Genomic DNA, 18,187 nt, shown 5'->3' with positions numbered 1-18,187 from the left:
GTACACTGAAGGTAAGTGGTGTATAAATCAATTGGTGTAAGCAAGACACGATTTAACGAATGTTGCAGCTTGTCGCATCATCCTACCAATGCCCTTATAACCCTTATAACTTTTTACACGATAACACGATTCAGAGCGACATTCTTCAATCGTGTAAATTTACACGATTACACAGTTACACGTTTGTTGCATCTTGTCGAATAATCCCACCAATGCAATTAACTATTTAAACGATTACACGATTCAGAGCGACATTCTTCAATCGTGTAAATTTACACGATTACATGGTAACACGATATAGGTAAATCGTGTAAACCGTGTAATCAAAAAAAAAATCGTGTAATCAGGTACGTGATAGAGAAGGACTGGAAACAAGCAGCTCTCCTTTGACCGCATGCTCTAAACCGCCGAAAAGTTATGCGCTAATCTGCAACTGTTGACCAGGTGGTGAGACAAAAGAGCGCATGAAATTTCAGGATCTAGAATTCCTACATCAGGAATGGTATCACAGCAACTGTTTGCTGTCCCTTTCAATGATTTTTCATCAATTGTAAATGTGTAATGAGTAAAACAAGCGAACACAAACTTGTGTAATTTCATCCTTTTTCAACTGCAACAAAAAACAGAACACACGCGAAAACACGCATTAGCCAACTTAAAGTTATCGAAGATTGTATATCATGGATTAAATAACGGGGCATTAAAACACGCACAAATTAGCGCATTATTCTAAAATATTGAGTTTTTGTCAGGATCTAATTTTTTTTTACCAACTCGGGCACACAAATTATAGGAAGGGCGTAGTACTAAATTGGAAAAAATGTTTGGTGCACTATTTCCATTACATTCCCCATACACATTTCATAATTTACACTGAAATTTTGCCGGTAATTTGATATTTTTAATAAATGTGAAACTGGTGCATGGCCTCCGAAATTCCCCGCAGTGGAAGCGCGGTTCGGAGCATGGAACTTCAAAGCCAAGTGGAATGTTACACATCCCATTGTTACGCTTTAGAACTCACGAATGAGTTTGAAAGAGTTACCACTCCTTTCTTTCACCTCCCTGGTGTAATCGTGTTGCGGAGATTTTCGGCGTGTACTGTATAATAACAGGGTCCAGGTACCTATGCTTTGAGCCAGTTTTGTGACAGCCACCACGGTCGGTTGGTTAACGAGAAAGGGGGAGGGGTAAATATTTCGAATCCCTTTAAATTTCTGAAGGAGAGGCTCTTTTTGTTATCATGTCTCTATAAAAACGCACCTCCTTCGAGAATTATCAACACTTTTCATCGATACATCCTACCCGAGGGTCCTGGATGAATCGTGCTACGATGGAAGGCTGCACTATTGTCTCGCTTCTTCTCTGCCTCAATGTGGCAAGCGTCTTTTCTAATGATGGTAAGGTATACATTTCTTTCATTCAATTTTTATTCATCTATTTACTGCCAACATTTTAGATACGTTTTATTTCAGTATGACAATAACTAATCAATGAAACAATTATAAACTTACTTGATTCGTCAAAATTCCTTGGTTTTATCATCGACTATAAACTTTCTTGGAAAGAACACAACTTATATTTAAGTAAAACTCTATCAATGAACATTGGAATAATCAATCAATTACAAATGTCTTTTCCTAAGTATATTTTGACAAGTTTGTACTCTTAGAAGGCTCACGGGGAATCTTTTTTTTTGGGGGGGGGGGGGGGGAGAGCCCCCGTGGACAAAAAAATAATTTGAGCCCTGATGGAGAGGGAGGTAACTGCCACTTTTAGTTCTGTTTAATATTTTTTTTTGATTGATTGGGAGTGTCTCTTGGACCACCTTCCTTACTGAGTTGTTGTTATCTGGTGGAGGTTTTTCCAGTGATCTCTTTCACAATATCCTATACTTTCCTAGTTTGCTATTGGACTGCACCAATCTCTATCTCAGTAAATTTTTTAGCCATGTAATTTGACTGCTCCTCATCGTATGCATCCTGGAGATCTTGCTTGGCTTTGTCAAGGGTTTCTACATGTTCGGCAGTTGGTAGTAAGCACTAATTTCTCTTTTGGCCCTCGAAAATTGAAAATCGCACCCCCCCCCCCCCCTTTAGCACCACGGGAGGGGGCCCTTTTCCTAATAAAGGTAAAATTTACGTGTTTTTACCTAGTTTTTTCCAGGGGAGGGGGCACAGGAATTAACTTAGTAAAGAAGTCTAAATTATATATCCAGGCGACTTTGGTTTTTCTACACAAGTGTATACAAATAAAAGTACTACAACACTCTCAATGGTTGGTTTATGTTAATTAGGCTGATTATACTAAATCTACCTGCTCATTATGCTATTTAAGACAATTAAATTACTTTAAAAAAATGGTGTCAGAAATGAATTCCTCGCCATGGAAAACCATGTAAGAATCATATTATCCATGTTTTAAAGGGACTTGGTAACATTGTTCAGATGAGAGATAGTGGTTCTAAGGTAGTGACTTCAATGCTAGATGTACGCTTAAAAATAATCTGAAAATTTGAGTGAAAACGGACCATTATTCATGGTAGAAATTGGGAAAAACTGATCTGATCGATTCCTTAATTCTCCCAACTAGGTCTAGATCTACATCTAAAGAACAATTTAGTTACATTTTAGGTGAATGGAAATCTCACAAAGCAATAAAATGGCTCTACATTCCATTCCAGACATTTAAGTGTTGACATATTTTTTTATAGCTTGTTGTTGTTGCGAATAATGGCGTTTCCATCCTCATTCGATGATTTCCGCCAGGCAATGTGAGAGGGCGTAGTTACTGGTCCTCTCTTAATACTTTTACTGTTGGATCGACGATAGCCTAGTGGCGTTGTGTTGTGCAATTAACAATGTCGGTAAATTGTTAGTAGTTATTTTCTGTTTTGTTATTCGGCTTGTTATTTTAAAGAATTCATTAGGAAAGAAAGGATGAAGTGGTTGAATATTAGTTGCGATCAGTTCATTACGTTAGGACCTCTCTCCGTATAATGAAGCAATTTGTACAATTTATACATTGAAGCAATTTATACCGAGGATTGTACCACTGTCACTAATACTAATAGATAATTTAGCAAAACGTAACTAAAACTCGATTAATACTTAATTAATACGCAATTAATGTTTATAGCTGAGAATCACAGTTCATTGTACCTTCCACTGCCTTTTAAAAAAGCTACCACCTTTCCTATATATTCCTCATTTCCTAGTAATTGACCTAGATTTGGATTTTGAGTTTTAGTGCTCTATACATTCTCCTTCGTTGTCTTTCATATTTTGGACATGATAATAAAAAGTGCTCAATTGTTTCTATCGTTTGGCATTCTACACATAATCCAGTGTCGTGTTTTCTAATTAAATATTTGTAGTAATTCAGGTTACATTTACCGAGCCTGAATTGGTGGATTAATCTTTCGTCCTTTCTGTTCAAACCTTTGATTTTAAAAACATTATTTACATTTTTATTGATGCTATACAAGTGTCTTCCATTCTCTGCTTTATCCCAGAGGCTTTGCCACATGGATTTATAAAAAATATCTGATTCACTTACGAACTCACTTTTGTTTTGGTTTACTATTATATCAGTGTTTTGTTTTTTTGAAGCTTGTTTTGCCAACAAATCAGCTCTTTCATAGCCTGTTTTATGTCTTTTTTTCATGGTAAAACGGTTGGGAAAATTCAAAAATGGTTGGGAGAATTTACTGTTAATCACTGTTAGAGGGTGCCTCACATCGACGCCTTCAAAGAAAACCATAGATATCTTTGAGGTTTAAGAATTTTTTCAGGATTTTTTGCCTGTCAGAGGGTTAGTACAGTAGAAGGAATATAGTAAGTAACATTTTATACAAAAATTAAGCAATTTTTTTCATCAACCTTCAACAATGTTACCAAGTCACTTTAAGGCTTCCTGGATTAAGATTTATTTTGCAATAATATTACATATTGCACATAATTATATGCTAATCCGATTATTACGCTAATGAGGCTAATTATACTACATCTCATAGGAGGAGTATTTCATAACGGAAGATGAAATCGTGAAAATGCGTCCTTCACTATGTAACCACCCGATACGAGCTGCGACATTAAAGTCATTGACCAGTTTTGGAAAAATGATGCAATATGTATTGACCCGTTTTTGTATCACATCCAACATGTGTTTGATTTGCGTCCAGTAGTCATTAACGCTATTTTAAGACCTACTTTTTGTGGTTAGAGTCATTAACCAGGCGACAGCGCCCAGCAACATTTTTTTCTACAAACGACTGTAGCGCCAGGTTACCCGGCCATACATCCAGGGGCAGATCAAAGACTTTACAGGGGAGGGGGGAGGGGGGAGGAAGCTTGAAATAAACGAAATTGCGAGAATGAAGCCTTCAACTGGATGCGGTCCCCGGATAATCTTAGCCTTTTGGCAGATTCTGAGGCCTATCCAAATGCTTAAACAGAATATGTATGCGAACACATTTTTTCGGGAGAAAAAAAAAGGGGGGGGGGGGCGTGCGCCTCCCAGTACCAGGCATCCACTGGATCTGGGCAGCGTTTCATGAGACCGTCATAACTACAAGTTCACCGACATCCCATTGAAACGTGTGTTAAACTTAATACACACATTTCAATGGGATGTCGTTGGACTTGTACTTATGACGGTTTCATGAAACGCTGCCCAGATCCCCGACACCGAACACCTGGGGAGGTTTCACGAAACCGTCATTAAGTCTAACTTTTTAGACATCGTATTGAAACGTGTGATAGAGATCTAACACGTGTTTCTACCAAATCTCCACGAGCTTAGACTTATGGCAGTTTCGAGAAACTAGCACTCGCTCTGAATCTGGCGCATCCACGGCCACGCTGGAAGCTCGGATCTGACCGCCTGCGATGCATGCCCCGGACGCGACGGCAGCCCGCTCTCGAGCTAACTCTCCATCGCATCGTGCAGCTGTCTTTCTTCTCTTTCACGAACACGGTTGCCCGACTGAAACAACTAGACCACATTAGTATCCTGACATCAAGATAGGTCTCTATTATGTGCCCATCCGTCTGATTAAGGTAGGTTCTACAGTAACACCGTATTTTATTCTTTTTTTAAATAAATCTAACTTGCACATTCAAATGGAAATAATAGCCCTACCAGGTGCGCCGGGCCCGCCGCTCCCGCCCGGCAGGATACCTAGACTGGTGGACATCACGAGCCATGTCCCTGGTTTTGCCCACACATAGCTGCATTACTATCCTGGCTGTGCAGCTGTGTATTCAAAAATGTTCATATTGATTTTCAGCATTTCAAACTACACTGTACAAAACTCAACTGATTTCACTAAAAATCGGTACTTTAGTGATAGTTGATGCCCGCCCCCCCCCCACTCAGTGTTATTTAGGGTATGCATATGCGTGTTCCCCCCCCCCCCTTTGCAGCAAAAGTCCGGTGTGTAAAGTCCCTGCCCCCCCCCCCCCACTCAGTGTTATTTAGGGTACGCATATGCTCGTTCCCTCTTTTTGAAAGCACCCCCTATCTGAGGACTGCCAACATTTTCGAACCCCCCTTTCGCGGGCTTTTCACAGGCTTTTCTTGCTATGGAGACCCCCTAAATCAGGAAAAATGCTCAATGCACCCCCCTAAATTCAGAATAATTTCTCAGGAGTCAAAAGAGATGAGAGAAAAAAAGAAAAAACACCCCCTTTTTAAAGAAATCTCAGGGTGAAAAGTCAAATACACCCCTTTTTTTACAATTCTCGGGCCGGAATTTGTCGCACGAAAAGTACCCCTTTACCGGACATTTTGGTAACACGCATGCGGTCATTCCGACCCCTGCGTGGGGGGGGGGGGGGGGGCCGGGGTAAAGTCAATACGGGTCGACCTTTTTCTTTTGTTATACAAGCCTTTTTCAGCAAAAGTCCGGTGTGTAAAGTCAATACGGGTCGACCTTTTTCTTTTGTTACGAAAAGTACATTTTGGTAACACGCATGGGGTCCATCCGTTCTCGGAGTGGGGGGGGGGGGGGGGGGCCGGGAGTTGATGACACCTAAATAGCATACAATTTTTTCAACTTAGGTCTATGTTATAGTTATACTTAGAGATCTAGAATCTAGTCTATAGTCATATAGATCTAGACTAGAAAGAGAAATTCAAAAATTCAAATCGTGAGTCTATTGTCAAACTTGCTAATCAACCACTTTGTATGCATTGTGTGCATTAGTGTGCAATTGTGTGCAATGTGTTCATCGTGTGCTATTGCTGCCTCTCAGCACGTACATGTAACAGCGCTAGAGGACAATACGCCTAAGCATTAATTGACTCTAGCCTTGCTGGAGTGGTTTTGCCCTGCAGGCCTGGGTGGAATACGATATAAAATATCAAAAACTGTGACTCTAATGATTGCATTTTAGGCGTGGACTTTACGTAAGGTAGCATATGACGTTCAAATCAGATTTCTTAATAATCTTGCCATATGACCCATGTGCATCAACTTTTCACACGTATAGGCTACTGTCGGTGTCATCATGCATCCTCAGCTCATGGTAGCTGCTAGACGCAGGTTGTAGATCTAATAACATTGATATCACTTGGCCTATACCCATCATTTAATAATATTCAGTCTGAGCTGTATGGCCCTACGTGTTATCAGTGCCTGTGATATGGTGTAATATTGAAGCCCTAAACAAAATTGCGCTTCAAAATGATCATGATAGAAATGCCTCAAAGAAGTAAAAATCTGTTAGTTTGAGTTACCATTTTTACCATACTCATTTTCCTTAAAAGACTGTAGTGTACATGAATGTAATAAAAAACTGTTAGGTAAACAAAAAATAAAATTTTGATTTGCAATCATAAATATCTTGATAATCAGACAGCTAGGCAATCGGCTTGTAAAGTCATGGGATTCCTGACTGACCTAAATGTTTGTAATCATGATTGCAGCATGAGCTAAATCCAGGAGTTTTTTTCTTCAGAATCTGAGGCAATGTTACCGAGCCACTTAATTGATACCCGTACCCCTATCAAGACTGATAATTGATATAAAACAAAAATTCAAATTTGTTCATAATAACCACTAGAAGTACCCACACTAAAATAACCTTACCTACTGGTGGTAGCTGTTAATACTAGTATGATTAGTATTACTATACTGTAGGACTAGTAATATAAACTCTTCTTTCTTCTCATACAAATCACTTTAAAATAATACAAACATTTAACAAAAAATGTAAATATTTAATACTGGAGGGATAGCAATTTGGTGTGTCACTCTCGATATGGGTGCTAATTAAGGCTTAGTGACATCCATATCATATTTCATGTTATCACCTAGCCCTAAGGCTATTCTAACCAGTCTAGCGAACAAGCTGTTGGTTGTCCCTGTTCTGTAATTGATCATCTTGGTTGCACTCACATTTATGGAAGTTTATGCAAATTTATGCAAGTTTATCCAAATTAATTGTTGACACTATTGGGACCTTTATGTGACTGTAGTGGAATTCACTGCTGCAGGGACGGATCCAGTCTGCAGAAAGGGAGGGGGCCGGCTGAAAGGGGGCCCAATTCGTGAAAAAATGTTGAGCACCGAGTTAACACCCACCACCCCCGGCCCCCCTTTGCTCCCCCCTTTCTCCAGGGGGGCGTCTTTTTTAAATCTAAAAAAAGGTTAAATTTACCTGTTTATGGGGCCAAGTGAGGGGGTCCCGCGGCCCCCCGCCCCCCCCCCCCAATCTGGATCTGCCACTGCACTGCTGCAATAGTGAAAAACAGACACCATAATCTCTCTTCTCACAGAAGATTTAATATACCTAATATATATGTTAAAGGGAAATCCACCTTATTCTCTAGTATTAGCAAACTACCAGTGGAAGGCTGAACAAATATAAGAAGCACAATGGGGACAATTTGATTTAAATTTAAATCAGACTAAAAGTGACAAAGTTACATGTACACATTTTTGAAGTTGTAAATTTGTAATCATTAAAACATGTAGGTATGGGCTCTTCAAATTGGCTGAATCAGTAACGTCTATAGGATGTAGTGGCGGACAACTTTTCCATTTGTTCCAACACACAGAATGACTAAAATGTAAATGAAAAAGAAAAAAAACATGTACATGTATGACTCAGAAGGTTCTTTATATCTTAAGAGGACCTGTAAATAAACTGATAATTTCCACAAGGAAGAAGGCACTTAAGATTATGTTTTGTATACAACAAACAGGAGAGTTATCCATACATGTCTACATCATGTATTTCAAACTTTTGCCATTCTCTTTTTCTTACAGTGTATTTTTTTTAAACCCAATTCAGGGACTCTTCAACTCACACATGTAATGTAATTTATGCTACATGTATGTTTCAGAGGTGAAGTAGACAACAAACAGAAAGAAGAGTTATCAATGTCTACATGAATGTACCAAATTGCCAATTTGAGATTCACATTTATTTAGTGATCTCATACTTCAAACATTCATAACTCTTAGTATTGGTCTGATTTATTTCAAACTTTTGCCATTCTGTTTCTCTTACATTGTATTTAAAAAAAAACTCAATTCAGGGACTCTTCAACCCATACATGTATTGTAATTTATGCTACACGTACATATTTTGTGTTTCAGAGTTGAAGGGAAATTTTGAATAATTTTTTCCTCATGTACATTTATATATCTATGAATGGTCAATCCCTGCTATTAATACTAGAACACAAGACATATTGAAGCCTCTTCAACAGGTACATTTTGTAAAGCTATGGTGGAGTACAACTGCTGTGAGTATTCTCAAACTTGTGTGTGAGTTTTGACAAGGGAAATAAATCACCAGCCCCCCCCCCCAAAAAAAAAGCCTCAAAATTTCACTTGATCAAGGTGACAGAGATCCAAGTTATGGAATTGTATGGAAATAAGATTCTAAATCGTGAAAAGGATTTATGTTTTTTAATTTGTGAGATTTTTCTGGTGTTTTTAAGTACGCTTCAACAAAGAGGTAGGCCACCACCAAAATTGACACATCCCCAATTATTAATGATTTCCTGTTCTTTGGATGCTTCTTCTTTATAAAAAAAAATGGAAGGTATTAGTGGGCAACTTCTCTGTGCATTAGTGAGTTTATGTCATTTTTGTTTTCTTACATTTTTATGTAAAACATGACCACCATTCGCAGTCATGAGGTGATATGAATGAGAAAATAAAGATAAACATAGTTGATTGTAAACATGGAGGATGATAACATTTAAGATAAAGAATACATGCGAAAAAGGTGTGAAAGAGAAAATGAGTGAAGGAAGAAGAACAAAGATAACTGTTTAGATACAAATGAGAAAAATAAAGGCACACACAGGGAAAGAGAGAAGAACCAATGAAAGAAGACAAAAACTGAGTGAAAAGTCATATCCTATGTAGACAGAAATAGGGGAAAGTGAAAGAAGAATATAAAAAACAGTATATGAATAGAAGATATTAAAGATAAAGATAAAAGAAGGATAAAATAAGAGAACATGAAGCGAGGACAGAAAAAAGAAGAAAAAAGATGTAGACAATAAAAAAGGAATAACATAGAAAATGAGAGAAAGAGGAAAACAGAAGGAAAAAAAGACTAACATAGGGTTATCTCAATAAAAGGAGAAATTTAAACAAATAATAAAACAGAAGAATAGAAAACTGTAAAGTGCTGCATGATATTGAATGTAAATATATGTCACAAGCTTTCTATCTGGGCAGATTTCTCCTGGGTACATTTTGAAATTCTAATCACCTACTCGTCATCACAATGAAATGACCTAATGAATAAAATGATGTGATTTTTTATTTTTCTCATCAATGACGATTCATTAATTTTCAGATTTCCTGTTCTTCATCCCAAGTGTTAATATTTGTATAACCGATTTATGTTCTATAGTATTTTGCTCCAAAGTTACTATCCCGTTTCATTCTATAAAATGCACGATAAGCAGACTCTAGATTTTGCAGCTACTTTTACATACATGTACATGTCCACTTTATTACCCCGTATCTGTAGCTAGATATTTGGGATGCCAATTTGAAACAAAGTCTGTCAAAAGTACCCTCCTTAATACCCTATTTCCAATGACACCCATGTACCTTTATTCCTGTTAGGTGCTTAACATTGCACAAACTTAAAACAAAACAGTACCTGGAACTTGCAGCTGCAAAGAGAGAAAGAGAAAGAAAGAGAGAGAGAGAGAGAGATATTTAAAGAGAGAGAAAAGGAGATCATACATGTATGAGAATAATAAACTGGAAAGAGTGACTATTATTGATTGCAAAAGTGACTGCAATTATTTGTCAGTAAATAAATGAAATGTAAATTACTTTGGTATGTAGAAGGAAAATTGTAAGGTTCAGAATTCAGAATTATTTTCTAATCTGCCCTTCTCTATCACCTCTGCATTAACATCATCACCCCTTTTTAAATATCCATCTGATATCCCTCTAAAGAAAACTGAACAGCTTTTGAGCCATAATGCATGGCCATTCAGAGGATTTGTTTATGTTGGGGACCGGGGTAAAATGCAATAAATTTCATTTTCTGTTTTTTATTTTGTTTATGGAAACTGCCCCCTATCCTAGCCCCCGCTTCGTACAGTCATGGTTCAGTGACAAAGCAATGGCCTCGTAACTGTGAGGCCCCAGGATCAAAACCGTGTCGATGTGCTATATTAGTGCCCTTTTGTGGGGCATTAATCCTCGTTACTGTCATTTATGACTTAAGGCGTAGGTCCCCTATTTGATAAGCATAGTAGCATACACATGCTTTAGCAGTCACGCAAAACACACATTGTCAAATTATTATTCAATAAAATCGGAGAATGGATACTATTATCTAGATCTATTATTTTTAAATTATTTTAAAAATAATTCCATAAAGTGGGGTAAAACAAAAATATTCCAACTATATGAGCGACAGTGTATAATGTGAAGCATCCATGTTGCACTTTCTCCCTCTTCGTATTCTTATGCCATTTTAAAAACTATTTATTACAAATCTTTAATATAGTAAGACCCTACATGTACATTACATGTACATGTGCACATATTTTCAGAAGAGTCATATTATTGAGTGGAAAATACAGCTTTTCTATTCAATTTCCATTATGTTCTATAGATTAGGTAAAGCTAAATTAATTAATATAATTTGAGTTAAAATACATGTTTCTCTGAGGATCCAAAACCATTGAATACTATTGATTACCTAAGATTTAACTAACCATGGTCAGTTATCTTTCATTACCATAATATTTTGCAATTTGTCTGAATTTGTATAGAAATAAATGAAACTAAAGTATAATTTGCATATTAAAAAGATAATGTTTTTCTCCAACAATAATCAGCTGATTATCCTTTATTTTTGTTTGTTTGTAGTTTTTTATTGATATATTTTATTTATTTCCTGTACAAAGATATTAATTGCATAATGTTTTCTCCTTTAAATGATTTTTTTTTTCTATTTTGATCCAATTTCCAAAAGATTACCCCTTATCCCTACAGTATATGCAATCTCCTACATGTATATACTACATGTAGCATTAAAAGTTGGCCAGTCTTCCTTTTAAAATTTATTGGATTTTTTTTGTGTGTGTCTATGTCAAAGTTATTCTTATGCACATCTATTTTTCATTTATTCTTCAACTCTGGTATGATTTCCATTCAGTTTGGTATATATTGTATACAGTGTACATATTACGTAGAGCCGTTCCTTGGTTTTAGCGGTCTATGGTTTTAGTCTTTAAAAGAGGGTTGGGTGTGGAAATTTGTTCCCCCCCCCCCCCTGTGCAAAATTAATGACTGCTGTGGATTGCAACCTGTAAGTTTTACAGTGCACATCAACTTTATAATTAAGTTACCAAAGTTGGAACTGGTACATTTTTTATTATACGCACTGAATAGTAACTTTGAGACTAAATTTGCATAAAATCTGACTGTCCATACATTTTAGCAGTAATTTATTGTTTCCATTGTTGCAATGCCAAATGAAATAATAATTATAGCTTGCAGTAAAATCTTAGGATTTTTGTTTTTCTACAGGGTGTCTACTGTCTAAAAAGAATATGCAACAATATTTTTATTGGATACATTTTAAAGTTTTAAACGGTACTCATCCATTCATTTTGTTGGCAGTGCTGTGTTAGTATTATCTAAATACCATTTGTGTACAAGGAACAATACTACCCCACAAACTTAAGTTAGGATTGTTTTTGCTAGACGTATCACATTTCAAATGTTAAAGATAGCATGTTGCATGCATCAGTGCACAAGAATACTGTGGCTTCTACATTTTAAAACAAACTTTCAATTTAAGTCACTCTTATTTCTTGGAAACAATACCATCATTGATTTGAAAGAAAATAATATACTTATTCATGCAGCTCTTCAAATATTTATTTCAAGTTAAGCAACAACTACCAAACATTGATTTTATATCATCCATTTCAGCAGATCTGCATGAACATGTATTAACAATACCTACATGTAGTTTTTGTATTGTATATTATTATGCAGATTCATATGAGTAGAAATGTATATGTCTTGGCAGCTCCTGATTCAATTATATCCTCTCTCTCTCTCTCTCTCTCTTTCTACCTTTTTATCCCTCTTTTCCCCTCTTTTTTCCCCTTTTTTTTAACTTTCAATCACTCTAGCTACCTCTCTCTTCCCCTTTTTGATCGCAGGAAGTTGCAATATTGTTATTATGTCACTGTAATAGTTCTGTATAAATGCAACTTTACATGTGTATACTTATACTTAATTGTAACTATTGCTCTTACCCAAACTACAGTCTTCTTTGGAGCAAACTGTCAGACATTTGCGGTAGTATACAGCTGAAATGGAATTTCCGTTCAACCAAACAGTATACTTCAAGGCTATTTCTCAGCGACGAGGGTTAGCTCCAGGTAGCAGTAGCAGGTACATGTAACAATATCTTAAAAACATTTACTTACCTGTAAGTCCTTTTCATGTGAAGATGATTCAAAGTACAACTATATTTATTTATTGTATAAAATGACCTGCTTTCATAAAGTCCTCTTGTGAAATCTTATGAATTTGAGTCCAACCCCCCCCCCCCCACCCCCTTCCTGTTTTTCTGGCTTCTATGTATTCTTTGAGCCAGCCCTTTGACGTATGCTTAGATCTTTTAAGTTGCAAATTTAGAAATTGCTTTCTTCAGTCAGCAACATAATGCATGATTCACATAGATTAGGGATATGTACCGGTAACCCATAAGATATAAGAACAAATTGCGATAATGAAATGAAGTGTGGAAGAGAGGATCTGAGCTAGAAGACTATAAGGAGAATGCAGCCAAGGCTAAGCAGCAGGAACCAGTTTGGGCTTCACTCAAGACACAATATAGTTTTTGCAATGAGCTGTTAAATACTGGGTCTTTCCTTGCAGAGTAATAAGGGAGCAAGAGAAAGACCATCACCATGTATACACGTAGCAGAAACACAAAGCAAATAAATTTGAGACATTTTATGATTAATTATGTAGGAAGCCAAATCTAATTTCAAACGTCACTTGTCATCTTTTATGTGATAGATCTACAATTATCATAACAGTAATGTTTGTAGCCTTAAAAAGAAATTGCAAGAGGAATGTCAATAAATAAAGTCTACACCATTCACAAGATGCTAATTTGCATTTAACACCATTCCAACAACTTTCAAATCAACTCCGGCAATTATGTTCTGATTCTATAATACATCTTTGTAAATACATCTTTGTAATGTTTGCAAGTTTCAGAAGATGAACCCTGCAAGGCCATCAAAATTACGACAAGAGTTCCATATGTACACGTAACCACCACTAAAATTGAAGGAAAAAATATGGGTATGCTGGGTTAGGATTAGGATGAGAGTGAGGGTAGGCTATACAGCTGTGCATCGATTTTAGTGGGGTTATATATATGGAACTCTTTCCGAAATTGCCTGTAGTTGATTTTTTTTCCTTTCTCTTTAGGTAGTTGCAGACGTGTTGTTTTGGTCATTGAGTTTTTTGTCTGTAGTTTTTCTGCTTTTCTCAAAACCATCATTATATCAAGGTAGACTTCCCCTTTGATAACCAAGTTTCATCAGTGTGTGTAGTGAACATTCCCTCTTTTTCCAATACACTTTCGCAATATAATTAAATAGTTATAGATTAATTGTAATGCATCTTTGCAAGTTCATATTTTCATGTTTTCATGATTTGATTTATAACTGTTTTAATGCTAACCCTGATGAAACAGTACTGTAATTATTATGTACCTACATGTAATATACACTCACCCATAAACTTTATCATATTCAGGAGGATATCCTGCAAATCTATGATCATGGTTCTATTAAACTATACAATTTTCAATTAAACCTCCTTTACAGAAAGGGGAAATCAACAAGTGGCACCATTCATGTTTTTTTTTATAACTTATATGTGTAGATAGAAAAAATGCCTCACAAGGCTTTTCAAGATGATGTGGTCATTACCTCTTAATAGATTATATGTCAAAGTGGTTACAGTATGAGAGAACCTTTTCCACGTATGTAGGAGGATAGCCTTTAGATATATATTTAAAATTGAATTTCCAATCATTCTCTCTATAGATAAATGTACAGTATATAAAGAATGATATCTAGGGACTTGATAATGACATGTTCGATAATAATCAGTTTGTGTTCTTAATTAGATGCATTCATTCATTCCTAAAAGAAAGGCTTTGGAGCATACATGAATTTAAAAAAGAAGTCTATCCCACTTTATTTGTTACATGGAGGTTAAAGAATTGATATGATTTTAAATTTTTATTAGAGACCTTTTGTAAAACCCTGATAGAATCAATTTTGATTTGTTTACGCGATTGTTGTATTTTTACCATTCACGCTATCATTTTCTTCTTTTTCTATGCAGGCTGGAAGTAACACACATGTGCAGTGTTTCAGTCGAAAACGAATACCACCCATTCAAAATCGGTTATAGGATCTTGTCCATATGTCCATATTTTTGTATGCATGTGAAACATGGACCATGACAGCAGACATTAAAAGAAGGATACAGGCACTGGAGATGAAATGTTTCCGCAAACTCCTCAGTATCTGGTATAGAGATCACATAACCAACGAGGTAGTGAAAATCAGAATTGGAAACACCATAGGGCCGTATGAAGACCTCCTGACTTCAGTGAAAAGATGCAAAGTAAAGTGGTATGGGTATGTCACATGATCATTTGGACTGGCCAAGACTATTCTACATGGAACAGTACAAGGAGGGAGACGAAAAGGCAGGCAGAGGAAACGATGGGAAGACAACATTAACGAGTGACCTTGACTGAAACATCATACTTCGTAAAGCCAAGAACCACGAGGAGTGGAGGAAGCTGGTAGTATAAATCTTCAGTGGTGCCCCAAGGGTCAGCCAGACTGTGGGATAGGTGAAGGTGAAGGTGAAGGAAGCTAAGAATCAGATAGTTAGACATTATATTGGATCATTTATCCTTTCCTTCAAAAGGAATGTTGCTTTATACTGTAGCACATAAACAATGCTTTTTATTGGCAATATTTCAGTTCAGTACGCTTGTTATTAATTTCATCAAACATTAAAATGTAAAAGGGAGAAACACTGTCATTTGAAAATCAAAATGTAAGTCATAAAAATTTCACTGTCTAACTATCTGAATCTTGTCAGGATCCATGTACGAGTTAGTGCAATTCTTTTCTCTTCACTACAACCGCATTGATTTACTTTAATAGCATGTTACTAGGTACATCAATTGATGAGAAAAAGCAGCAAAACGCTTTAAATTTGTTGTAGTCTTAAAATTAAAGTTGGAAGTTTCCTAAAAAGGGAATTTTAGAACACTCCTTCAACTGACATGCACGGATGTTATACTTATGAATTTCCATACATTAATGTCTTTGTAATGCATGTTACCAAACAAAAAAAAGTATCATCAACCATTCTTGTCATTTCCTGTGCAATTATTTTCACATCCTGGCTTAACAGTACATAAACAGTGCTCTTTTATTTTCAATATTTCAGAAAAATGCATTTGCATTATGATACATGCAGGTATAGTTGGTCAAGTAAGAATATATTTACAGCATGCTCACTATGAATTGATTAAATCGCCATTGAATCTAAAAGGTATGTTATACCTCATTGTATATTCAGAAGGAAAAAGTGTGAGGATAGCTTTAAAAAAAAAAAAATCATGAGTATCCATAATGATGTGAATATGTACATGTTTGTTTGTTGCATATGATTCTTCCTTGGTATCAAAGCTGTAATAATTGCATATTTATGATTCAGCATAATACTTTGTTCATTACAAAAAAAAATATGTCATAATTTTCCAAAACGGTAGTGTAAAGAATAATGTAAGATTGAGGTAAGATTGTTACATATATTCTCTATACGTATCAACTAAAATGTAAGTTTTCAAATGAGATACTATTTTGTCCCCAGATGAAATAAGTAATGGATCTTTTTTGTTAAATGTCAGCAAATGATCTAAATGAACATGTGTTCGGGTATATCAAATCTTGTACATGTAGTTTCTATAGCTAATATAGTTTGGAGGACTTAAAGATAGAAAAACTGCTGATTGATTAATTACCATTGTTTGTATTGTTCACTATAACCAGCAAGTAAAGGGACATTTAGTAGATGCCAAGAAAGTATTTCCAAAGCAATTACATTTCTCTTATCCTGTAATGTATTTTTTGCGTCAATAAAAGCAAATGTGAGGGTTGTCCACATAACATCACAACTACAGAACAGTTTAATTGAAATTAACATACATATTACATGTATATATGTGTATTATGGAATAACTTAGAATATTTCATAATTTGTTATTATTATCCAGTTCATTACATTTTTACCAATGTATTTCTTCAATATTTCTACTTTTCCTCAGAGCATATGCTGTGAACTAATGGATATTCCTTGTCAGTTCCATCATGTTATGTCAATGGGCTTACACTGTATGCGTGTACATGTCCTTTTTGCAATGTACATGTGCTACGAAAATGTCAACAATATTGTTTGAGATATAAAATATAGAGTTAACAAGTGAATTATTCATACTCCTTGTAAATGTGATTTTTGGGGATGCATTTTTTTGTAACTTAAGAATGAAAGGTTGACTGGGTGAATTAGGGCCCTTTTAGAAATAAATGTACATGTAGTTGTAACGTTTTCAAATGGATGAAAGTTTTATGGTGTAATTGTTGAAATCAAGAATTTTAAATTCTGTTTTCATGTTCTCACAATAGTTGTGTTAAAATTACAATAAGAAAGTTAAAACTTGTAAAAATATGCCACCTTGAAAATGGACTAGACTGAATAATTTTGAATTTGTAATATCTATGACAATTATCAACTGCTTCAAATTATGAACCACAGCATTAAGGGTGGTTTGCAGTGGAACTTACATGATTTGCATATTTAATATCAAAATTTAAACTGTAAGCTAACTTTGGCAGACAACACCGAATTCATTGAAAACTTTACTGTGAATAGATGAAGATGATGATGATAATAGTGACGATGTTGGTGGTGATGATGATGATGGGGATAATGATGGTATGTAGTAGTGGGGATAATGATGGTAGTAGTGACGACGACGATGATGATGGTGGTGATGATGGTATAGTAATGATGATGGTGGTGGTAATGGTGGTAGTAGTGATGATGATGATAATGATGGTAGTAATGATGTGGTGGTGATGATGGTGATAATGAAAGTTGTAATGCTGGTGGTGATGATTGTAGTAGTGATGATGATGGTGATGATGATGGTAGTAGTGGTGATGATGATGGTAGTAGTGACGACGATGATGATGGTAGTGATGATAGTATAGTAGTGATGATGGTGGTAGTAGTGATGATAATGATGGTAGTAATGATGGTGGTGATAATGATGATAGTGATCGTAGTAGTGGTGATGATGATGGTAGTAGTGATGATGATGGTGGTGGTGAAAATGATGGTAGTAGTGATGATGATGGCACCAAGGGTGATGGTGATGATACATGTATAATAATGATATTTATACAATAATATTAAAGCATGTACTAATAATATCCCACTCCTTAAAGCAATTTCCTTTATCAAAAACAAGTAAACTTATACCTTTTAATGTGCATTTTAAATTCAAATGTTTTGTATGACTAAATCGAAATAAGTACATGTAACTACAGAAAA

General features: G+C 35.7%; 1 long non-coding RNA gene across 1 annotated transcript; it reads left to right on the top strand.

The window, feature by feature from the left end:
• The first annotated feature begins 4,555 nt into the window (after positions 1 to 4,555).
• LOC115925193 lies at positions 4,556 to 17,065 on the top strand. Its single transcript, XR_004064593.1, has 3 exons — positions 4,556 to 5,060; positions 12,783 to 12,910; positions 14,891 to 17,065. It is a non-coding gene; the product is annotated as an uncharacterized LOC115925193 (long non-coding RNA).
• Positions 17,066 to 18,187: the final 1,122 nt, after the last annotated feature.

The sequence above is a fragment of the Strongylocentrotus purpuratus genome, unplaced genomic scaffold (genome assembly GCF_000002235.5).
Source record: "Strongylocentrotus purpuratus isolate Spur 01 unplaced genomic scaffold, Spur_5.0 spur5_scaffold_17, whole genome shotgun sequence".
Classification (NCBI taxonomy): Eukaryota; Metazoa; Echinodermata; class Echinoidea; order Camarodonta; family Strongylocentrotidae; genus Strongylocentrotus; species Strongylocentrotus purpuratus.
Note: the sequence above shows the minus strand (reverse complement) of the source record. Positions and strands in the feature narration are given on the sequence as shown.